At 38.4% G+C, this 25,501-nt stretch overlaps 1 protein-coding gene across 2 annotated transcripts in view; it reads left to right on the top strand.

Moving 5' to 3' along the window:
• Positions 1 to 9,298: 9,298 nt before the first annotated feature.
• Positions 9,299 to 25,501, top strand: part of lrrc4ca (leucine rich repeat containing 4C-a) — a 167,182-nt gene continuing 150,979 nt past the window's right edge. Inside the window, exon 1 of one of the 2 annotated variants that reach the window (XM_079347034.1) lies at positions 9,299 to 9,449. The gene's annotated coding sequence lies outside the window, so the exon portion shown is untranslated. Of the gene's footprint in view, positions 9,450 to 12,740; positions 13,597 to 25,501 lie in introns of those variants that run through there. The other variant, XM_079347035.1, reaches the window with a different exon arrangement.

The raw sequence follows: 25,501 nt of genomic DNA on the forward strand, positions 1-25,501 counted from the left end.
ATAATAAACAAACATAAAATGATCTTTGAAAGTTTAAATTGTCATTTTTATCCACAGAAAAAGAAGGAAGACATCCGCCAACGCGGCCGTTTGCTCATCCAAAACAAACTCTGTCCATCCACAGAGTAAAAAAATAAGCAATCCAACAAAGGTCAATCACTGCTATACCAGAATAAAAACGAAGCGATCTCACCAGGACGCGTGCCGGATAAGGCGTACAGATGCCACAGTATCCCGTTTTCTATCGGAGTTAGGTAGCAAAACCCGGTTTCTCAGAAAACGGGATACTGCAGTATCTGATTCAGTGATCTGATTCAGTGGAACAAATTGTTCAACACAGAATTCAGACTAATAAAAATGGAAGAAAAAGAATTAAGCAGAAATAAATAAATAAAACAGAGTCAGTTACACTGATGTTATTTTATTTTAAGAAGTAGGCTAAATGAAACCATATTAGAAATCATGATTTGTGTATCTGCAACAGATTATGACTCTGTTAAAAGGGCATTTTATCTGGTAAAGAGAGCTTATGACTTGCTGAGGACTCGAAATTCAAAGGTTGCCTGTGTTTACTTGTGACTCGACTCGAGACTAGCCCGTCATTACTTGGGACTTGACTCGGGACTTGAGATCAAAGACTTGAGACTTATATGTGACTTGCAAACCAATGACTTTGTCCCACCTCTGATTTCGCCCCGTCGACCCTCTTCAAAAGGTGTCTATTAGCACTGTTGTTTTGAATAATTGGTATTTACATTTGTTTTAAAGTAAATAAACCAACAAACAAAGTATATATATACTCATAAACAAAGTATCTTTTACAATGACGAAAATAACATTATCAATAAATCAATGTGATGTTTGTAATGTGTCTCGTGCTAAATCATAACAGGAGTTATCGAATAACAGTTTGGATTATGATCAAGAAAACAGTGTTTGTAATGACATGTATGTTTACAGTATATTAAAGAGAACAAACTTTCACTAAAAATGAGTGACTGTGCAACATCTCCTAGAGGTTCAAAGCTCTTGTGCTAGTTTGAGGTGTAAAAACTCACACTTGCCCTGATTTTAGAGGGCCTGACACCTGCCAGAGTCAATTTACTTTAACACTAGCTGCACTGCTAACACAATTCTGTATCACTTCGCAGTCATTTATTTGGCCAAATATGTTTTGATTAAAAGACATTTTCCAACATAAGTTTTTTTTTTTTTAACACTGATTGTGTAGTGTATAGTTCCAAGTTAAAGCAACATTCTAGTTTTGGTAACACTTGTTCTTTAGCTATGTGTCGTGGTGCCTGAATAAATGAGTATACTCTCAGGGCCTGATTTACTAAAGGCTTGTGTTTACTACACGCATTGTGATTTACCAAGCCAGGCAAAAATTGCAGTGATTGTGACGGTGTCTAAATTTAACACCGCTTTTCTTCCCTTTTCGAATGACAAGAAAAAAATGGTAGCCAATGCATTTATTTATTTTTTTGGCTTTAATAATAGTTAACAAAGAGAAACACCATGATTAAACTCATATAACTGAACATTCACAGCCTCTGTATTTGAAAGAATTTAAATGTTATGTTGTCCTATTTCCCTCTTTTTGCCATAATTACATTTATAACTGGGCATTATTTCTCGGATTGCACATCTCTCCCCCTGCTCACCCCTTTCGGTACATCCCTCTCCATATTGTACTTGTCTCCTCCCTCTAAAGCCCCCTGCTGCTACACTGTAGGACCGCGCCACTGCTTCGATACCTCTTGTCAGGATTCGCAAAAATGGCCCGAGTGGACAGAGGACACAGCTGCACCTCCTGCGCAATGTCTGACAATTCATTCAAAAGATGGAGGGAAGAAAAAAGAAGCCCTGTTTAATGCAGAGGTTTTCTTATAAGCTCTTTTTTTTCTCTTTTTGTTATATTCAGATTAATCTGCTATAACTGAAAAATATTGTTTGTTCAATTGGCATTCCCAATAATACTTATTTTTTGCTTGCAGTCCTCCTGTTTTCTGTCCAAACTCTCTGTGACATAAACCAGCAGAACACACAAAAAGCCAGACTTAAATACTACCACCTCCACAAGGTTTGCACCTGTTGTCATTCATGCAAACATTCTTGGTAGATCACCCGCAAAACGCCCACAAACTAAATGTGCAATTATGAAAATGCAATTTAGTACTCTTTAATCAGGATCTTAGTAAATTAGGCCCTTATTTTACCCCAAATGTGTATGTGGCCCATCCAGCAGAGTGTGAATGTCCTATATCATCAACAGTAACATGGAAGACTGCTTTTGCATATTTAGTCAGAGTGTACTAGCCAAAAAGAGACAGTGGGGAGGGTCATCCCTTTACCAGGCAAGAGAGACAATTACAGCATACCACTGATTATAGTCAATCAATTAATGATGTGAATCAGAGGGGATTTACAAGTGGGTACACCCTATGGAGACTGAAAAATAAGCTGAAAAAATACTGCACACTACATCACTGTGTCTGTGCATATGAATGTGCAATGTTCTACAATGAGTGTCAGTTTACTGTGGGAGCATGTGCTTGTGTTACTTGCATCTGAAATCATTGAACTTCCATTCTGTGCAAATGATACCCATTATTGGTCCCTTCTGTAATAATTGCCTTGTCTGATATGGTTGCTTAGACTCCAGATGTTGGAAATATGAAGCTCATAGGAGCATTTCATTTTAAAAACTCAGCTGTATTTTGATCCCCCCCTAATGGAATCCTTTAGCTGCTTTAGGAAGCAACATCTGCCACAACTCAAACTGCAATGAGGTGGCAGGTGCTGCCTTGCATTTCTGTTCAAGGCCATGCTTATAATCTATCTATTATAATAGTACCAGGGCTTTATTGGTATAGGAGAAGGGCCACATTGCTCTTGGCTTAATGTTAGCTGTTGTTGGAAGTAAAACTGCAATTTTGTGTGTTGCAGTGCTGTTTATGGCTTTCGTCTGTTTAATTAGCACTGCTGCTGCAACGGACTCAACATATATAAACTCCCTCTTTTGTTTTTCTAAGTATTTAAGGGAGTTAAGTGAAACGTGTCTACTTTTTAATTCATGTTTAGGTGAAGTTGAAAAGTCCTGGAAATCTCCTTCCAATGTATTGCTGTAATTCTATGACGAGCCTCTATAACAGTTAATGAGAGTGCTCATATGCATTCTTTGATTTGTGTATTCAGTCCAACTCAGCATGCTCCCAAAGAGCCCAGACAAACCATCTGCTGTTTAGATAGACTCTGACCTCTTTGTCTCTCAAGTCCTCGCTCGCCACCAGAGCATATCCATCCATACAGCTCGCCTGCTTGTTAATCTCCGAGCAGAAGACAAGAAGGTTATCATCACATGCCATTTGAAGCGACCAGCCCACTGGCAAATCCCCACCGAGGGCATGGTTTCACTCAGCGAAGTCCCTCGATGTTACTTGCAGGACACAACATGTGATTAATACATTGTCATGCTGTTACAGTGAGACAATCTTGATGGCTGCACATCCAGAGCCTTTGGGGGTATTTGCCACATCCAAAAGTAAAAGGCTTTGTTTTTATATCTCTAAATGTCTGAAAACAAGTGAAGCAGCTCAAATATTACTTTGTGCTCTGTTTTGTACAATTCTTCCAAGCTTTTTATTTCACTCTAGTTATTGTGACACACTGAAGTGTTGGGTTTTAATTGCACTTAAGCCCCAATAAGAACGGAAATCCTGTCTTGAACATTATCCACTGTAGGCTATTGACCATAAAAAAATGGGAAGTAATGAGGGTAATTTGTTTAGTTTGCAAGATGATGTCAAAGGCAGATGCATTTTAGTGTTAATGATCTTATCTGGCGCTGCACAAGCATAAAGGCTTGATTTGCACTCCACCAACACAAACAGAAAGACTCTGGATATAGTGCCTCAAGAATTCATCGCCTCTGACCTGAATACTGCTGCTCCTGCAGTCAGTGGGGCCACATTACCGTTTTCACCATTTCTCTACACCTCCCATGTAATTCATTAGGAAAATGGGGGGAATGATGCATTAACTACTTCAGAGAAAACATGTGTCCTTCTAATAGTTAATAAACATGAAGAAAAGAAAAAAGAAATATTTAAAGACAAATACATTTACATAATTCCACAGATGAAAAGTACTTCCACAATAATTGATGTCTGTATATATATATATATATATATATATATATAATTATTATTATTATTATAATTTTTAATTAAGCAATAGTTTTTATGGTTTTATGTTACCTTATTTTGATGAATCAACAATTATCTGTAATTGAAAGACAACTCATTTACTGGAGCTTTTTCTTCACTGATTTAACATAAATAGAATATAAAGATAGAAAACAAGTTTGAAACCAGTTTAAAGTTCAATCGAATGATCCGGGAATTGATCTTTTAATGTGAAGCATTCAAAGGGCTTTAACCAAACTTTGATTACTAGCAAAAACACATCTACAAAACATCACAATGAGAAAGGACATTTGTTAACTTACTTAATTCAATTTATGTATTATTGATGTCTTACAACACAGTAAGTATAGTCAAAAAGTATGTTTAGTCTGTCTCATCTTTTTTTAATCCAAAAGAAATTTATTTTATCTAATTGGTGGAGGAGAAGCTCTTCTGCCAAAATTATTGACTAGAAACACTGTCCAGAAATGCTCATGCAGAAGCAAATGGAAAGAACTGTGCTGAATTAAAAGTGTCAGTTCAAATAGAAATGTAAGTATAATCAGAACAAATTCCTTTTTGGTAGAATACCAATTTTGAGAGAGTTTTATAAGCTATATTTTAGTGACTGCTTTCATGTCATCAAGTTCTGAGGCAACAAATACGCAGAGGGAGCCTATATTATTTTTATCCTGATTCAGACCTCAGCTGTGATTCCTTGGAGTGATTCTGATAAATGTGAGTCCAGGTTGGGATCAGGAATTATGTCAAACTGGTTCACTGACATCAAGCTTACATTAATATAGGAAATCTTGATAATTTGGTTATTTTCTTTCTTCCAAGGGAAACTAAAAATGAGTGCAGCAGACAAGCATTTTTATTCCTACTTCTAGAACCTACATGCATAACATTAACCTAAATAAATCATTCTTGAGGTTAATAATACCATACAGTAATGGCTTTAAAAGGAGGAAAACAGATTTACAGATAAAAATAGGCTCACCTTCCTTATTGTTATTTTTGGATCAACTTTTTTTATGACAAAAGAAACTATTAACTAAAATTATATTGTTGTACCGTTTTTGATAAAAGTTTTGGCACATGCACCAAGCAATGTGCATCAGGGGATTTGAAAACTGCAAGAAAAGGCTGGAAGGGTAAAAATAGGCGACCTATTCTGGTCATGATTAGATAGCTGCTGCTCGAGAACTGAGAAATGTTTTTTCTAATTATAGGTTAAAGACTGTCTTAGTTTCCCCATGTCTTAGTAATTAAAAAAAGGTACTGCTTAAAATCATTGGAATCAGATAATAAACAGCAGCAGTCTCTGAAGTTAAGACAAGTTGTGATTTTTTCAAATAGCTAACTAGTACAAACACTTGATCCTTCCATTACACTATAAAATAAGCCAATCAGTATAATCTGCCTAAAAATCAACTGCAAAGAATAAAAGTCAATGTCAAGTTAAAATTAAGAATATTTAGAATGTTAGATGTGTATAACCTCAAACCAAAAAAAAAAAAATTAAAAATGGTGTGCATTTTAAAAAAATACAATTGAAAACACATATTTGATGGAAAACATCATAAAAGAATAACGATTTAAATGATCCAGTGCTCAAAGCATGTTTCAAAAAAGGGGGGGGGGGGGGGGGGGGGGGGGGCAGTGGCAACAAACAACTGGAAGAGTTGTGAAATGCTTAAAAAAAACACCTGAGGCTGAGTCTTATTGAAGTAGTTATGGAAAACGGTTCTGTGCTCTTTGAAAGAATGTGTAGGAAAAAAGTGCAACTGCTGATGAACCTTTCTATGCAGGGGGATATAGGGCAAAAACAACCAAATTATTGCTGTGATCTTCAGGGAGTAAGATGCATTCACAAATGTTACCTTAAACACCATGTAAAAAATAAAACAATCCAGAATTGCTGCTGTCATGTCTGGGTCCTGGCTCATTTTAAGTAGACTGAAGTAAGTTGATAAACTGTTCTGAGGTCTGACAAGTCCATCTTTGATTTTCTGTTTGAATTCAAAGAACATACCATTCTCTGGGCTACAGAGGAGAGGGACCATTCGGCTTATTATCAGGGCACAGTTCAAAAGCCAGCATCCGTGATGGTATAAGGGTACACGAGTGCATATGGCAAAGGGCACCTGCAATTGTGGGCCCCATTATGGCTGAACCATAAATACAATTTGGAGCAACATATGCTGCTAAATAGACCACTACTTTTTTAGAGAAGGCCTTGATTATTTCAGCAAGACAATTCCAAACCCTGTCGTATACATGGCCAAGTAGTAAGAGTCCAGGGGGAAAAAACAGCCTTCCTGTAATCTCATCATGTCATCAAATTTAAAAGTTTTAGAGCATATCAAAGCTCAAAACAAGAAAAAGTAGACCATTAACTGTTGAAATGCTGAAATTCTGTATTAGGCAACAATGGCTCAGGATTCCATTTTAAAAATCCAGCAATTGGCTTCCTCATTTCCCAGACCTAAAAGAAAAACTGAAGCAATAGAGTGGTACACACAACCTTAAACCTTTTATGTGGTAGAAATTGAATCTGAGGTGGGCATATGATCTTCCAAAGACAGTTGTATATAGCCAAGCAATCTTAATGTTAGATTAGTGATTAAAACTTTAAGAGATCCAAGACTTTACATGCCTTTTAACAGCCCTGACACCAAGCAGACGGCAAAGAACTATAGTTGCACTAAAACACATCACGACACATGAGGAAAAATTGAACTAATGGGGAAAAGCATCAACACTACAATGGCATCTTCAAGGGGCCTTTCCACACCTTGAGAACTGGATATAAATAAACCTCCAAACAGCCCAACCAGAGAGATTCCTCTTGCCTTTTTTCTTCAATTAAACAGCGACAGAGGTCAACATGTCGCGATGGACCCACACACACACCGCAAGGGCGACGACTGCCCACCAACGGTCCAACTACGTCTGACGATCTCCTTGATGTGTCAGGGCCTTGATAAGCAGTCCCTGGAGTGAATAGACTGAAATATTATCCCTGCAGCTTTTCAGAGATCCCCTGAATGGCCCTGGATTTTAGATACTGGACTCTCTTCTTGATGAAGAAGATGGACAGCCAGCATTAGACCTTGTCAATCATTCCCTCATCTCTTCCTTGAAAATGCCAGTGTGGTAGGACGGTACAAAATCCCACATTCACTTCGCTCGACTATTAACAGGTGCAAACGAAGCTAAAACTGACCCTCAACAATTACTCATCTCTCATCTAGCAATAGAATCTGAATTAAATACTAAACTTACATATGAAACTGAATAGAAAAAAAAGCCTATTAAAGAAAGAATCCATCTTTGGAAAGGAGGTTTGAAAGTAATGAACAACATTGAAAATTGTTTTTGAAATGTTGGCCTACCAACATTGTTCATTCAAAAATCCACATTCTGGATCCTCAACCTGTAACTTTTATGTTCGCTTAAAAAATGTCTTACCTTCAGTTCAGTTCACTGACTGTTTTCACTGCAGTGAGTGTTGATGCTTAAAATGTGCAGATCATATGCTATGAATCTGTGAGGGTTAAAGCTCTGGCCAATTGACTGATCTTTCATATTGGGTTGTCAATCTGTTTACCTCAATGTGAAAAGTTGTTAGATTTTTAAGAGATAAATAACTGACCCAGAATGTAACAACTTGTTACATTTTGGGCAAAAAGTTACTACATTATGGGCTCAGCATTTGGTCACATTATTGACCAGTTACTACATTTTGGGTTTTGTTACATTCTTTTATAACATTTCGGGTCGTTGTTACATTTCAGATAGTTGTTACATTTCGAGCTTTAACACCTGTTTTTTTGTTTTTTGTTTTTTTTTCTTCAATGCAAGGGATGCTTAATGAACTGTGCAAACACATATTCTGAAGCCTGTTGCATTACCACTTGGCTGTGTATGTGTTGAAAGACTCACAGTTTGAAACTTAAGAACCCAATGTATACACAAAAGCACTACTGTAAGGCCTTGTATCATTTCTTTTGTTAGCGCCAGCTTCTTTTTTTCCAGCTGTTTTCAATGACATGAGAGCATTTGCAGCAACAGGCAGCCGCCGAGGGAAAAAAGCGCAATAGCTCTCCCTTTTTTCGTACGGCCACTCCATGTGTTGAAGTTGAAAATCTTTGAACCTCTCAGAAAACAAAATTGATGTCACTGCCAATTTTTTTCAAATGAGCATGATATTCCCTGTCGTATTACGCATACGAATCGCTGTGCTCACATCCTCTTTGCTCTGTGTCTGATCGGTCATTCAGCGTCCTTTTTAACAGACTGTTGTCATAGAGACCAGACGGATGCGCAGCACTTTTCTTCATGCAAGCACTCCTGAGCGCACTGCTTGGCCAGGTGGCCTCCGGGCTTCAGGGTTTGTGAATTTTTAAAACAAACTTGTTTAAGAATGCATCATGTAAGAAATTAAATTTTACTAAAGAAAAACACAACTTGAAAAACAAGGCTGCTTCCATTGTGGAATGACAGCACAACGGGCTATAACAGAGAAACAGTTAATGAACGTATATAGAAACACTTTCCCTTCAGTTGTCATGGAAACAATGTCAGATAATTGGAGGAAGAACTGGTCAGAGTTGAGAAAATCAACTGTACCATCTGGAAAACATGATCTGAAAGTCCTTCAGGTTTCTGACCCCTGTGGTCTCTGATTTTTGACCTGCCTCTGTGAATGCCTCTACTTAGATTCAAGAAAGCCCATTTAGTTTGTTGCTAAGGAGCAACAATTTAATTGTCAAATAGTTTATTTTGAAAGAAAAAAACGAGTGTCATGATTTGGTTTGGTTCTGTGTTTTGTCTTGTTTTAGTTTTCTATCCTTAGTGTTCTGTATTGTTTCCTGTGTTTACTTGTATGTGATACCTGGTGTGGTTGCCTTGTTCCCTAGTGTTTCCCTGTGTCCAAGTGTTTTCTGATTTTTATATTTAGTCTTGTTGTAAGTGTTTCCCTTGTGTGTTTTAATACTTCATAGTCTGGTGTTTACGTTAGTCTTTAGTGTGTTTTAATATGTCATAGTCTGGTGTTTACCCTGATTGTCCTCACCTGTCTTGTTAGTCTCACCTGCGTTTGATTACCCCATGTCTATTTAGTCTCTGTGTTTTTCCTCAGTCCCCTGTCGGATCATTGTCTTTTGTAGTGTTAGGTGGGTTGTCTCTATGCTCTCTGGATTTTTGGGCTTTGTTTTTCTTCTTATGGCTTTTTGGAGGTTTTGTATTTTTTGAGTAAGTTTGGTTTTGACTTTTGTTTATTACATTTTGGTTTATCTGCACTTGGGTCCTCCTCCCCTGTTTTCGTACATCGCAACGTGACAGAGAGAACAGAAAAATGATATTTTGAAGTAGTAGTTTAAGTACAGAATGAAAAACAAATCTGGAGAGGCCTATTCAATTTGGTTGCGTGTTTCAACAGCTTAATAATTTCAGTTTGAAAAAAAACGTATGTCATTTTTACCATCATGTTGATGATAATTGAATTCTCGAAGCATCAACCAAAAATAAAAGTCAGTGCATGATACTACATTGTAAACAATTACCATTCTCTTTTACCTGACTAGCAGTCAATTGCAAGGCAGTAGTTTCTGTAAGACCATATTGCTTGATAAGATGGTTATTGTAAGAAGGCTTCAATCAACAAGGGTCGACTGTGGCTCAGAGGAGTCAGTTTGAACCATGGAACCTGGCAAAATCTCAGACTTTAACCCAGCAGGCATGCATGGAATGTTGCAGCATGCAAAAACAAATCTTGAGAGGCCAATTCAATTTTCTTGCGCGTTTTGACAGCTTGATAATGGAATTGGCATTATGATAATGGAAATGACACTGGCACTATTGACTAGAAAATGTCTTTAGTTCACCAACAGCTTTTAAGCATTGTGTCTAAAGCTGGACCATGTACAGTATCAGTGGCCTAAAATTACACCCTTTCTATATCACAGTCATAGTCTGGACAGATATTTCTGAAATGTTTGTAAACATGATTTGACAAAACAAAGTCCAGTAGAATCAGCAGGCAGAAAGAGAGCATTGGCAGGACTGAAATCAGATATCAATGAACCTAATGAAACACAAAGAGCATGTAACAAAGTGCTTAATCTTGTTGGAGATGACTGCATCTGTGAATTCACACCAACTCCATCAATCCCTATTCATCGAGAGCCAATCACTGCAACTTTTTAGGCAAATTTTACCAACCACCATATTTCTCCCAGGAATGTCCTCACAGATATAAACAAAATTCACTTATATGACATTTAAATTTTAATCCTGTAGGGTCAGTAATTTTGTAAAAAGTGAGTCATTCACAAGGTCATTTTGACCACAAATTTTGATGGGATGACATTGTCAGGCTTCCGGGCAAGGAAAGGGGGAGGGGCTATGTGTAGACATTAACTGGACAAACACTGTCCAAGGAAACGATGAAATTCAACTCAATGACAGCGCAGACGGTAGCAACCTGCTTTGGCTTTTGGTATTCTGGGGCTTTATATCCCATTTTTATATTCCTGCCATGTCCATGTCATTCCTGGTGTCAGAGTCAGAAATGCTCTATAGCTATGTGGAGTCAACTTTTGAACTTTCAGAAGGGAGTCAGTAGCATTGTCCGTTGCAGCTTGTCCACACAACATTCAAACTGGGCCCTTCCGCCAAAGCTCATCACCTCCAGGAGCACACACACCCACAGCAGAGTGTAGTCTGAACGTTTCTTACTCATACCTTCACTGCACGCTTGCACAGGCGAACCGTGGACATTGAGCACCTCCCATTACAACATGAAATAGACCAACACTGCGTCCATGGGTGAAACCTAACGCAAGGTTCAGGGCGCCAACCTAAGGTTGGGAAAATGATTCTCCTCCCTATGATTACTATATTCTTCTTTACCGCTACGTCCATATCCGATGTATTCATTTAATCTCTGAATTACATTTACTCCTTAGGAAAAAGTTACTGTCTATCTTTAAACCAACTGCTCCAAGGTTCTAAGTTCTAGCGCTGGGTAGCGTCAGCTTACAGTACTTAGAGCTTGAGATCTCTAGGTTAATGAGGCTTCACTTTGACACTGTTACTTAAGCAAAGCTATCTGGTGACCCTGCTAAAAAAAAGAATGTACGTCTTTTTGACCCAGTAGATATCGACTTTGAGCATCAGGATGAACCACAAACAACCTGCTCTTTGTCAACACCTCTCCCACACTGAAACCTCTGCTCTCCTACAGCGACATACCTCCAACCCCTCTCCCCTTGTGTTTGTACAAAGGAGTTATCAAATTGGAATGCAGCTTAATTAAGCAGTGACCACAAGCATGGGACAAATTGGTCCTTGTCTCAAGCTGCATCATTTTGTTAGAAGACTAATGATAGCACTCTTAAGTTTGCTCGTAGCTTCACATTGTATGTTGTCTAAATTCACATGGAATGACGAAGATTTAAAAACATTTACTTGCTTTCAGTGTGTGCTTTTTGTATTTGTATTTTAACTTGAGTAATTGTTTTAAAATGTGCAGTGCTTGTACTGGTTATGCAACTCTTTCAGATTCTTGGAGCTTGTTTCCATATTTGCAGTGGCAGTTTATGTTTTTGAAATGTTCCATGACAATTTGCGAAATGTCAAGCTGCAATCAAATAGCTGCAGAGGGTATAGCCTAATGTATGTATACATGGAAGTGTAAAAAAAACACTTATGTAGTTGGGGCAAAGACAAAAAAATAGTTCTGTCAATGACAAAACTCATTATTGGTAAAATAGTATTCAAAAAGTTTCGATTGCAAAATGCCTGTCACATTTCTTTTAAAAGTCTCGTATATATGTGGAATTTTTTTTTGCTTTTCATGACTAAAATGAAAGACACTCAGTTCTATTTAACCCAAATAAAAGCGGCAAAGTGCACCATTTCTAAAGTGTTAACTGACAAATGTCTTTAAAAAAATATCTATGACAACTTTAAAACTTTAAAATAATTTATTTCAAAGAGTTTTGTTTCTGGCTTCTTTGCCGCATTTTATTTTAATGAAAATAGCATATGGGTTCTCTTCCAAGTCCATTTCCTGGATTAAATATTAATTGAATGTGGCTTTTACGGGTACTTTATGGTTGGTGCTATGTTGAGTTGTTTTTCTCCCAGCGGGGACAGATATGCCACTTTTGGAACAACTAGTGACACAATGAGCAGAAGTACTCAGCAGCTGTGTTCTTCTTAAAATAAACCTCTTTCTCATTTTCTTTTTTATTAAATGTGCTAAATAGAAATATTCCAGAATTACAGAAATCCTAGTTCTAAGTTGTGTTGTGGGTAGGAGAGATCAAAGACAGCCAGTCAATCAGAATCAGAGATCCCATCTACTCCATCCATCCCCTCACCTTGGCTTAAAAAAAAATTCATCACAGTCAAGGAGCACAATCACTTCTTTAAGTAGACAGCCTATTTGTATTCCGAGCTCCCACCGTGTTTCCTCACGTGTGACTGAGTGCAAGTGAACGAAGGAGAGTGAGCAAGTAGGGAAGAGAGCTGAAAGAGGGGAGGGAGTGTTTGAGAGAGAGGAAGGATGAATCTAATGCATTGCAGCATTAGAACTGTGACAGACCAGGCATTTATTTGGGCAGAGACTGCTGCTGTAGCAGGAAGGACGCAGAGGCAGCAGCAGCAGCAACAGCGGCGGCTGCGCTTAGCACCGCTCTATCACTCAGTGACTCCACCACAGCTGTAGACAAGGTAGACAAGAAGAGGCGGAGACACAGGGGATGCACACAGGGAGCACAGAACCTCTTTAATGCCACCAGCAAAATGATTTCCGGAATACTTTATTGGCTTTTCCAGGTTTTCCTTGAAGCTTGTCAGTTCCCTTTTCCTGATGACACTCTTCAGCCCATCTGTCACCCTTTCCTAAATCTTGATTTGAAGGGGGATTCATGCCAAAGGAGAGCGTTGTTCGAATGAGTATCAGGACTGGTCTCTCTCTCTCTCTCTCTCTCTCTATACAGGTCAGACAATAATACCAGCAGAAGACTCAAGAGGCATTCTGCACATTATGCAAATCTCCTGAGCACTTTCTCTGAGATCTCCAGGGGTTTTTATCACAGCGTTGTGTCTCATCTTGTGGACGGAAGTCTGGGAGTTGTGTGCATTAAGAGGTGCATATGAGAAGTTGTTCCGCAAATGGGCCACTACTTTTACTTCATTTTTTTCTGAATGGCTGACCAGTTGGCTTGGCCAAAGTTAGGAGAAAAAACAAACAGGAAAAGTACGGGAGCAAAAGTATCTTATATTGTAAAATAAAACGGCCACAGAGTTTCCTTTTGCTTTCTCTCCACTCGTGGTGAATTTTGAGAATTTCCTTTGAGGGACACCCAGGAATAAGACTTGAAGCACTCTGGTGAGTAACTTCTTTTTTCTTCACATGTTTTTGGCTGTAAAAATATATGTTCATGAAACATCAAAACCTTTAAATACGGCATAAGCAGGGTTAAGTTGCTCACCTTCTGACCTCACATGTTTCAGAATAATATTGTAGCAACACCTTATTTTACCAAACATCATGTTTTATTCAGCATTCATTTCAATATCTCTTTATGTCAACAAATACTAGCCCTTCTGTTATCCTTGCTGCTGACGGGGAAGGATTGATGGCTCACAGCCATACTTCCAAGGAAACACATAAAATTGACAGTCTAACGGCAGGGTTTCTCCACCAACAACAACTTTCTTTTAATTTTGTTGCTAAGCTACAGTTCTCTTCAGCAAGAGTAATCATGCTACCTGTCAGTAATGACATGATTTACCCCACATGGACATCAGCATAATTCATTACTCAGGTCTGAGAGCTTGTGAACAGTTCTGTCCAGAAATGGGAGGAAACACCCTTTCAGCTTGTCCTTCAGAGCTCTCTGCTATTACGAGGCCCTGTCTATTTTTCGCTGTCACATTAGTTATCTCTCTATGCAAATGTCAACATGGAATATGTTTGATGTCTTTGATAAAAGGCAAACATTTTTTTTGTGGCAAAAGCTCAGCCTTCTGTGTGAGATATTTTCTGCTGTGTTAATTTTGCTAATCCACTAAATGGACAGATGTTGTTCCCGCTTGGAAAACATATTCTCCCTTTTATTTTAACTTATGAAACAAGCCACAACATCATCTTCCAGGGGACTTCATGTCAATCACACATCCCTGCTTCTCGTCTAACATCCAACCATCTCAACTGTAATTACATATTGCTGCATTTGTCAAGTACCAAACAGACTGAAAATCAAGTATGGCCTTTGATGGTGGTCTCTGTGGTAAAACACTTGAGAGCTGGTGGTGGTGGTGGTGGTGGGGGGGTGGGGGGGTGGGGGGTTGGGGTACTGCAATCACACGTGTCTGTAGCTCACAGGCCTACAACACACCGTCATCTGTTTGCATGCAATCAGGGAGGCAATTTATACGATACCGGACAGGCTCAATACTGTTGAGAGAGCTGTGCAAAACACTTAATACAGTGATAAAAAGAAGGTAATTGCTCCTGATTAAGACATTAAAAAGGCATTCAGCCATGCATAATAAAATCAAGTGATTCATCAAAATCAGAGCAAAGATACTTCAATTACTGTAATTGGTGAAGTCCTTCCATTGATATGGCATCACTTGAAAAAATTAGCAGAATTCATTTTCACCATTCATTTTGAGTGGGGTTTGTGTTGCGTGTCATTGTGGTAAACAACACTATGTCTGCCTGAAGTGAATACATGGATGATTGGAGCAGAGCAGCATCATATTTTAATCAGCATGCATGAATTGTTGTTTTTTTGTCTTTCACTGTTAAGCCATCAGACAGCATGCTTCCGACTGCATACTCTACACACAATGGCAAATACGACTAGATTGCATAATATTGGTTCTATTTTCTTCTCACATTAACCCAAACTGCACTAAACCAGCAGCTCTATGGGGAGCTGAGCATGCCAGTGTTGAACAATAGACTGTCAGCCATTGTTTTGATGCTTAATCCAGCACAAATCCCACACCAAGTACATTAGTCTCAGTAGCAAGCATATGTGCCATATATTATTAAACAAGGAAAACAATAGGAACAGCATCAAAAACAAGCAAGAAACGGGAGCGTCCCAGTAGACCTCTGCCGTTAGCCACATCTGGCTTTTACCTAAATCTACATGTGTGCTCATAGGACAACACTGATGACTACAATCCAAGTATTTCAAACACATTTTGACTTGAACAAGTTTTTCATTTAGCTAACCAGGATGGTTTTAAGAATTGTTTTATAAAGAGGGAATACAATCTAATAAATACCTAAAAGAGATGGGGGGAAAACCACATCTTTATTAACACAGTTATATCAGTGAATAACTGCACAATGAGCTTGTTTCTTCTGTATGCATTTGTATTGGTTACTATGACTGTGAATTCTGTATTTCAAGTACTGTCTACTTTCTAATTGCTCATATTGGGCTTTAAATTGCTCAAATTTACTTGAATCATGGGAGGTTAGATGGGATGTAATCTGCTCAAAAATAGAATAATGAATACTCCAAAGAATAAATGTGGAGAAAAAAAAAATCTGATAATAGACAATACATCATTAAATAGGTCCAGTCCAAGGTTGCCTTTTATATGAGCCTTTTATATCCATTGTGTGAGAGGGCCCTCTGCCATGGAGCCTCCCATGTTCAACAGCCATGTTTTAGTAATAGCCCAGAATTGAGGAAAAAACAAGAACTACAACTAAAACATTGCCTCATAGGTCCAAACTATAACAATGAGCATACTGGGAGCAGTTAAATGTGCACGATAGAGTTTTGGAGAAATCTACAGATTCTTTGGCAATATAAGTTCATAAGTCTATACTCAAATGTCCTCAGATGACATGTTGGTCCTTGGAGAACTGAAAATGAAATGTTACACAAAAAGTTGTGTCGATGGGCCCGCAACAGTAAAACCGTAACTCTCCTGGTAGCTTTTTAGCTCCAAGCAGTATTCCATGGATCCATTTCTACTCAATAAAGTTAGTGTATTTGTTTCACAAAATATAGCATAGAATTGTTTCACCTCTCCAACTTTTGGGGTTACAGTAGTTCATTCCGTGGGGACCTGAGTTGGGAACCGGAGGGTCACGGGTTCGTGACCAAAAATCTAGAAATTGATCTGGTATAGCCAGAGAGGTTCCTGAGCAATCCCCCAAATCATAATTTGTCCTTAAGGGATCAATAAAGTCAATCACTACCAAATCTATGTAGTGCCCCTTTACAGTCTTTTGCAGTCCGGAACCACCAAATTCTACTTCATTTTTTAACTGCGGCCCTTTTAATAATTTCTTTTTTTGGTATGTAAATAATTGCATGCTAAAGGTACAGTCTTCCCAACATGAGGATATTTTGTATTCATATTTTTTTTTCGAAAAAAATAAATATTTCATGCCTTCAGACTGTTGTTTGGTTTAGGGTAGAAATGTGTCCTCTTAGGCTTTGCAAAATTGTGAGAAGCTTTCTCAATATTTCTATGAAGTGAGATTTTATCATGTATATTGTCCAATAGCCCACATTAAAAAAAAATGTAATTGAGCTAATAATTGGCTTGTGACAACAACAATAGCTGACTCAAAAAATATGTCACAGTTTGTATTAAGCCATGATGCATTACACCCTCACACACACCTACACACACACACAATATGAACATTTTATTGTGTCTATGGTTCAGTGTGCAACTTTTTGCTGCCTCTTTGCTTACAGTGATATAGTTGTCCAAAAGTATCAATTGGATTCCAAATGGAAATATATCTATGGGTAACGTGTAATGGAGTCACTGAGCCAGATCTTAAAAGAGTTCCAGTGGTTGTAATATTTATTCAGTAACTGGCTCCTTAGACTTGTGGATGTTCCTGTGAGCATCTCAGTGCTTATCTATGCACTACACTCCCCCAGTTTAACAAGGAAATAGTGACTATCGCAGGCTGTCAGGGCTCTGTAGATAGACAGACAGAGCTGAAGAGAGAACTGACCTGTTCAGTTCTCTTTTTAAGCGTACTGATGATGTTCTCCTCAAAAACATATCAGTTTTTGTGTGGAGCAGGTGCAGAAAAGTTTGGGTTGTTGCTGGAAGCTTTGGTTGTCGCTGTGAAAGATGTCAAGTTGGAAAATGTATCCTTTAAAGACTGAAATAAAAGGCTTATTACTGATCAGGAGGAAGCTGATCTGCTGCCTCGAGATTAGCTAACCGAAGCTGCCAGAAGCGCTGCCAAATTTGGCATTTGTATTTATTTTAGAGCTATCATTCTTTGATCAACTTAGTAAGATCCTTGTTATGAAGCTTATGTTTCAACCAGGCTAAGGATTTCTGAAATCTGACTTTTTAGACTTTGTGAAATCGAAGTTGTTTGACACATACTGCATACACAAGAGCCAACATTGCCGAGGCCACTCGGAAGAACTACAGCTTTTATAAGTTACCTTTGGACAATAGGCTAAATAATTATGAATGGCTGTGTGTGGAGACTGCAGTCTCCAATACTCACTGTTGAAAGAAGATCTCCTCCGCCTGAAATCAGAACTCCGGAAAAAGGAAGAGATAGTCGCTGCCCAGTCAAAGGATATTTCCTATATGCAGTCCAGCTTTGCTGCGACAATGGCCCATTTGCCCTCTGTCCTGGGCCCGCAGCTGGTCTTGGTCTCTGCAGCCACGCTTCCCTGGATGGCCTCGATGCATACAAGTACTGACTCCGAAGCACTTACTTCCCTCTCTCCCATCCTCCACCACAAATATTGTGCTGCATTTTGGGACAAATGACACTTCCCGATTTTAACTTCCTTTTTGCAGTTTTAAAAGACACTGAAAAGTCTGTTTTTATTTCTGGACTGATTCCCACACTTGCTTGTGGAGGTGAGCATTTCAGCTGTATACTCAGTCTTGCATACCTGGCTCCAATCCGCATGTGCTTCCCGAAATATGTTTTTTATAGACAACTTTGATTTGTTTGGGGACCGTGCACCACTTTTTAAATAAAATGGGATTCCTCCCAACAGGTGGGGTAGCCGTATGCTGTCAGCAAACATTCAGCATGTACTTCATTCCTCCAAGCGTTGCAACAAGTCTGTTACAGATTGATGTCCACTAAGTCCTCGTCACTATTCCAGCTCCACTTTTAACAGGCGGCCTACACATTTTAACGGACTTGAACCATATCATTCATGTAACAATGCATCTATTCCAGTTATTACGACTTCCAGGGAGCATATTAAAAATCACAGCGCACAACCGTCCTCAGGTGCAAATCTAAATAATCTTAAACCCACATACACATAAACCTCTTGTCGCTGACCCGCTCACTTCTCAACATTTATCAATGATAATCACAACAATCTTCTCAACCACTGACCATTTAATCAATCCTGCTTTTAACCAACCTTTCACTCTGTCTACAGGCTTATCATGTGACGATTTAGCAGTCCACTTCAGAAGCAAAATTGATTTTATTGATCAATCAAATCAAATCAAAATTTAACAGCAACATGGGTGAACTGTTTCAATCTGCTTTTTAGAAAAATCACAGCACAGAAACAGCGCAGGTCAAAATAGAGTGACCTCAGGTCGAACATGGATAAGAAAATGCCCTCTGTCTAAGTCCTCTTTTACCTGAATGCAGCCTTTGATACAGTAAACCACACAATTCTTTTAAACAGACTCCGTAATGCTGTTGGCATCTCTAGTACTGTTTTTAACTGGTTTAAATTGCATCTCACTGACAGAACATTTTATATTAGTATGGGTGAATGCTCATCTAGAGTTCATGAATGAAATGTGGTGTTCCCCAGGATTCCATTTTTGGTCCGACACTTTTTAACCTTTATATGTTACCTCTTGGTAGTGTCATCAGGAGGCACGGCTTCAATTTTCATAGGCTCTACATTGCTGTGTCTCCTGATGACACGGGGCCAATTGATGCCCTTTTTAAATGTATTTTAGATATTAAGTTATGTATGGCAGAGAACTTTTTACAGCTCAACCAGGACAAAACTCAGGTTTAAGTTATTGGTATAAGGGTGCAGAGAGAGAAACTGAAGGACAAACTACAAGCACTGTCTTTTAATCCCTGTGATCAGATCAAAAATGTAGGTGTGGTATTTGACACAGACCTCAGCTTTCAGCCACACTTCAGGAAGGTTACAAAAAAGAAATTTTATCACTTAAAGAACATTACCAGAGTCCGACAGTTTCTCTCTTGTATGAAAAGTGCTGTACAAATAAAGTTTAATTGATTGATTGATTTAATCACAAGTCCCTTAATGTATTGTCATGTACAATAGTTTCAAAAGCTACAAAGAGCCTGGATAAGGATAGACGTTGACATATGTGAAACTGTGTTCTGTGGATCATAAAAGATAGGTCTCTGCATTTTCAAGGAAAGCATCTTGTGAATGAGGAACAGGAGCCACTTAAAGTTGTCATCTCGCGTGTTGTGATGTCATTTGCAATTTACCACATACTATATGTGACTGCATGCTCTATGTTGCATCCATGAAGGGGTCCCTAAACCAATAGCAACTAGATAGGCTTCTGAATCTATTGACAGATGTGACAGTCTTGTCAGTGCATAGGACTTTGGTCAGGACTGAAATATTTAAACAAGGATGATTTGGGGTTGGATTGTCATGGTGTTTTACAAAGAATATTATTGTTCATACAGTAATACCAGATATTTTGGTTATTCCCCTTCATGCTACCAAAGATGTTGATGTTTATTTACATACCCTCCTGCATGTATTCATATTTGTAACAGATGGTGCGAAAAAGGTATCACTGGTGATCCTCAAATTTGTACTCTAGCATGCCCATGAGTTTGGAATATGTTAACAACATATTTTGACCCTCAAGCAAATTGTAAGCTTTTTGTAAGTGCACTTGTGAAACTTGAAGTAGCAACACATTATAAGAAACTATGATTCTCAGGACCATGTTCATGATCTTATCCCATCCTTAACCATTTTGCTGACCTAACCTCACTATTAATGTAATGGGAATGTAGTTGCTTGTTGTATTTGTTTTTTAATTTTTATTTCCTCATCCAATATCTACTCTTTTTTTAGGGGTGGTGCAGCCCTAACATTAAAATACAAGACAATACTCAAACTCCACAAGGTTTTTGGATCTGAGTGGAAACTTTATTTACAAAAATTGATTGATGATTGGATCAGTAATACGGGCCTCTGAGATGTTCTGTTATGATGATTTTGATCACCTGCTGTCAACCTCCAGAAATAAACGTGTACCACACCAGCAGCCTTTTATTGGGGATGCAAAGCACCCACGAGATCAGAAAATAAAACCTCTTATTCATTTCTATCCAACAGACACATTTTTCTCACACATTGGCCCTACCATTGGATTATAACCAAAACAAACTCGCCATGTTTAGAATCGTAGCCTATTAGGACAGGTTCTCCCTGTGCTAATGCAGACAGCCCTGAAAAAGGTCTCTTCTCTCGGCATGCTTAGTACCTGCCAACATCTGGAGCAGACATTTGAGAGCGTGGGCATGTCAGCATAGGTCAGGTGTGCGGTAATTAGTATTTCATCATAATTACACCATGAGTGCAGACTGACAGCTCGATTTAAATGGGTGTAATGCTGCAAGTAGATAGTGAATGAAGAGTGGGGAATATCACTTTAAACCTGTAATGGTTCATTTAGTGGGTGATGCTAAAGGTATTAGCAATTGAATTGATGTGTCATCGGTATCTAAATTGTTCAGCCAAGGGTGTTGTAGTTACCTTTCTTTTTATCATATTGCCTCTATGCACAGTTAACCGTGTATCATCATTTACGCAAACCTTTGATGCTCTTTAAATATGACAGTAAATGATGCACACGGATGCTTTGGATTGGCTCAGTGTAATACGCCTTAAGAAAAGCAAAGACGAATGAGGTGTAAATGTAGTTTACTATGGCAATACAGTACAAAGAACATAGTTGGCTTGTAAAAAATAGCCAGAAAGGGGGCCTTGGGGTCAGAGGGAAAACATCATCAGAATTCGCTCTAGAAAATGTTCTCCATTTGATGACGGTAAAAGCACTAATAGGGCTTGCATATGACATTAATTTATATTTATATTTTAACAAAAATACTGACTCTTTCTTGGTCTGTTGTCAATCTAAAAAATGTAGACATACACACGTGAAGTAAAGTTGATCATAGAAGAAGCAAACAAGCAATCAAAAAGTCACTACATAAAGCCAATGACAAGGAAAAAAGGCGAGCGCAAACTACAGGTTTAACTGGTTGTGACTGTGTAATTGTAGTAACCAGAGATGGTGGTATGGTGTGGCACATTCTGGATAAAGGGCTGAAGCTGGGGGAATGCATTATAAGTGGGAGGAATATATTATCAGCAGATAAGTTGGGGCAGGCTTTCATAGTGTCCAATCACATTAACTCCTCTCATTCCCCTTACGGCAACAGACAGCCTCCTAATGGACCAGGCAGAGAGTGCAGAGCAGCTTATAGAGGAGGAGTGTGTGATAGACTAGCATGGCAGAGAAGCAAAGTACAGATACACAGAAGGCCATGTAATGTTTAGATATATTGCAAAAGGCGGCTCTCTTATATGTGTAATATTAATTTACTGTCCTGTGTGGGACAAGATAGATGTAAAAAAAAATGAAGGTTGGCATAGTATTGGTGTAAATGTCTTGTTACTGTGAGCCTTTCAGAGACCAAGTTTTGACTCTTAGTTTGAAGGCATCGGTTATTTTATCCTGCTTGCTTGCTGTCACATAAAAAAATAGCGACCCATATCTAAATTGGAAAACGATTTATATTAGTATAGTTCTAGAACAATGGTTTTTCATTTGTGCGTTAGTTGTGAAATAGCGTGTGTGCATTTGTGGTGGTTCTTAATATTGAAAACAGTAGACTGATGTATTTTCAGGGCTTTCATATTTACACCTATTTGAATGTATTTGCTGTAATGGATGAATGAGTGAAAAATGGAAACTAAAAAGCTAAACCAACCCCCAACCAAACTCAACCCTTCGTGATTATATTCTGTCACTGCTTGATCAGATAACAAATGAACCACAGCCTAACTGAAGCGAGTGGTGGCATGACACTGTGGCATTTACAAAACCAGCCTCTCATCTCTTGGCTTTTGGCAAAACTGCACAGGAGAGTTGCAGCTTGCTAATCCACACTATGTAAAAGGCCCATACATGTCATTTACATTACAGTGATCAACCTGAGCAATACATTTGGTATTCCTTTTTTAAAGCTTATACAATTCCTGTTTGACAACACAATATTTTCAGCCTTCTAAGGTGGGCAAACAAAGGCAACACATAAAGCTGGATTCTGCAATAGCAGCCAGACATAAATACAACTTATTTTGATCATTATACTTGTCTCTTGTCATACCTCGGCAGAAAACACACTGCTATGTGTTGCTTTATCTCCTGTGTCTGATATCACAAACATTGCCAGGTCCTTATAAATCAGGGTTACACAGCCAGCCAACAACCACCTGTAAGCACTGTAAGATCTTGAAATAACGCCTCAAAAGTCATTCATTTCTCAGCATAGCTCTGCTAACAGCTTGAAACATATGGAGGGAAAAATGCAAACCAGTGTTGCTGGCAATTCAGCAGTGATTATTAAAGAACACCTGTTTGGCTGGCTTGTTGGCAAGGTGACTCTGGGTCTCGTTGAATAGCAGCAGGCTAATGAAGGTCTTTCTCTGGGCTTAATTGTTTGGGCTATAAATAGTGACGGATAGGGAGATGAAGTGCCGTGCTACTCTCATCCATTTTTTTTTTGTCTGCCATGCATACAATGAGAGTATATAAGAGGTTTGTTGTGGCATCTGAATAGCGCTGAAGAGGACATTGTCTAATTGCCATCATTAGCAATTACAAAAGAGTCATTAACGAGAAACTGTAAAGCTAAACTTTTTACAGAGGAGAAACGTACAGACTAATGGTTGCCTTTTAGAGTGACCATAAACTGAAGTAAAAAGCATTATTTAAAAAAATATTTAAGTGACATTACTAAAGAGACATATGGACTTAGATTTAAAAAAAATAAATACACAGCAGCTGTGAGATCCTAGGAAATGGCCTTAGACACCAGTAGTGTGATAATAACCAAAGCTTGGTGTCTACAAAGAGTCTTTGATGAAAGAACTGAAGCAGCAACCACATATGTTCGTTAATCAGTATCTTAAGCATTGCCTCTGCAGCGAGAATCCTGCTGTGCAGAGGTCACCTTCATTTATGTTGTTGAAATGAGCTTGGATGCCTTTATTTTCCTGGCCAACCTGATGCATGAGAGGGAGGGCATAAAACGTGGCCTTATAGCTTCAAAGACCACAGGAAGAGATTGACATTACCGAATTGTTGTTTTGAGGAGTCAAATAGGGACAACAATACAGCGTAAATTGCTTTTGTTGCCTGAATTACTTATTGTTTTGTGGCAATTCTTAAAACGGTTCTTGGGTCAAAAATAACTTCTTTTTTTTATGAAAAACAACTTCAAAAAACAAATAGTTGCCTCAGGGATCTGAGAATGAACCAAAATAAGTCTCCATATGAATCCCTGAGTATGGATCCTTCTAGTGCAAATGAAGTGCTTACATGCAAGAGTGTATAGACTGCAACACATGAGAGTTTCAGTAAATAAAATACTGACACAGAGCTATACACATCACGGGGTAGAAAATGCATGATTAACTGCAACTCGAGCAGAAAATACCCCAAAAAAAAACACCAAGGGCCTAAGCAGCAAGAGCAAACTAATGTCACCTTGCCTGTGATGAAACTGGAATATAAGGCAACCAGCATACATGAATATTATAATATATGCAAAGTCTGCATTTGGAATGGGGCCAATTGTTCACTGATTCATATAGAACCTCTACCGGTACTGCACGCTACTGTGCCTGGGATGAATATGAATCCACTTAACTGATCATGGTCATAATCTGTCAGAAGCCGGTTCAAGGAACAAAACATTTTACTTCATAGAGTTTGCAATTAGCAGATAATGTTTCGCCATTATTTATTAAGTAAAACATTTAGCCATAATAAAATATCATAGATGTATCATTATGGTGCTCCACACTAGATAATGTTTTCTTATAAAGGTCGATTTTGAGAGAAACTTTTCAACCGAATAAGCAACTTGAAAGAGAGTTTTTCAATGAACATGGTCATTTTGTTTGCAGAAAAATATAAATATGGTCTTCTTCCCATACTTACAGAAGAACTATCAGCTGTTGTTGGATAATAAAATCAGCCCAGCCACTATCATTGTTATTAAGACTTTAATTAAGACTAAATATTACAACAGCTGGAAAATGGATGTTTTACAGAGGCTCACACTCATTTGTATGTTTTGTGCTTTTTTTCCCCTCTTTTTGAAGCTTTCTGGAAAAAAGACAAAACCCATGCAATAGCAAGTCTCTGTTTATTTTGTCGCTGTTACAAAGCCTCTCAGGAAAAAAAAGGATAGCACGCAATCTGTGCTGATTCTGGCCCACTTTTGATTTGATAAGAAACATTCAGAACTTACACAGCTGAAGACAACACATGACTGATGGTAAGCGACAATATGACATCTGACTGACACTCAATCTGCAAGAGCTAATACCAGAGGCATTGTTAAAGAAGACAATGCATGGATTGTCTGTTGGATACTTACAGTATTTAGTTCAGCCAGCTTCCTCATTCATGTATGAAGCAACTGAGCCAATTTATGTGAACAATGTCACAATCCTTACTGGACTTCTTTTCTCTTATATAACTGCTATTACATAAATTAGCTGGAGTTATACATTAGTGTCACAACATATCTGCAAGCTCCCCAGTTTAAACTCTGACTGAACCCTCTTATTCTATCATTTCAAATGTTCTGTCAGTCTCTTCTATTGGTTTTGTCAAACAAATAGGACAGGATAAAGTTTCTATGAGTCAAATAATTGTCAACTTTGAGCAGATCTTGGAAAATGTAGGTGTATTTTGTCATTTTCGTTGAGCATCTTTGATTGTATTACCGTACTCTTAATAGCACTTCCCACATTTTCCCTCAGTTCACTGTTGATGTTTGAAAGTCGAGATGTTTGGAAAAGACTACATTTGGTGGACAAAAGAAACAAAGGTATTATGCACAAGCTTCTCCTGTCACTGCTGCATCTCCTTAAATATCCTACGCACACACACAAAAACACACTCACACACAAACAAAAAAAGAAGGTGAGCATGACGCAGAGGATGCTTATGCTTTCGAATGCTGTTTT

This window comes from Symphodus melops (genome assembly GCF_947650265.1).
Source record: "Symphodus melops genome assembly, chromosome: 6".
Classification (NCBI taxonomy): domain Eukaryota; kingdom Metazoa; phylum Chordata; class Actinopteri; order Labriformes; family Labridae; genus Symphodus; species Symphodus melops.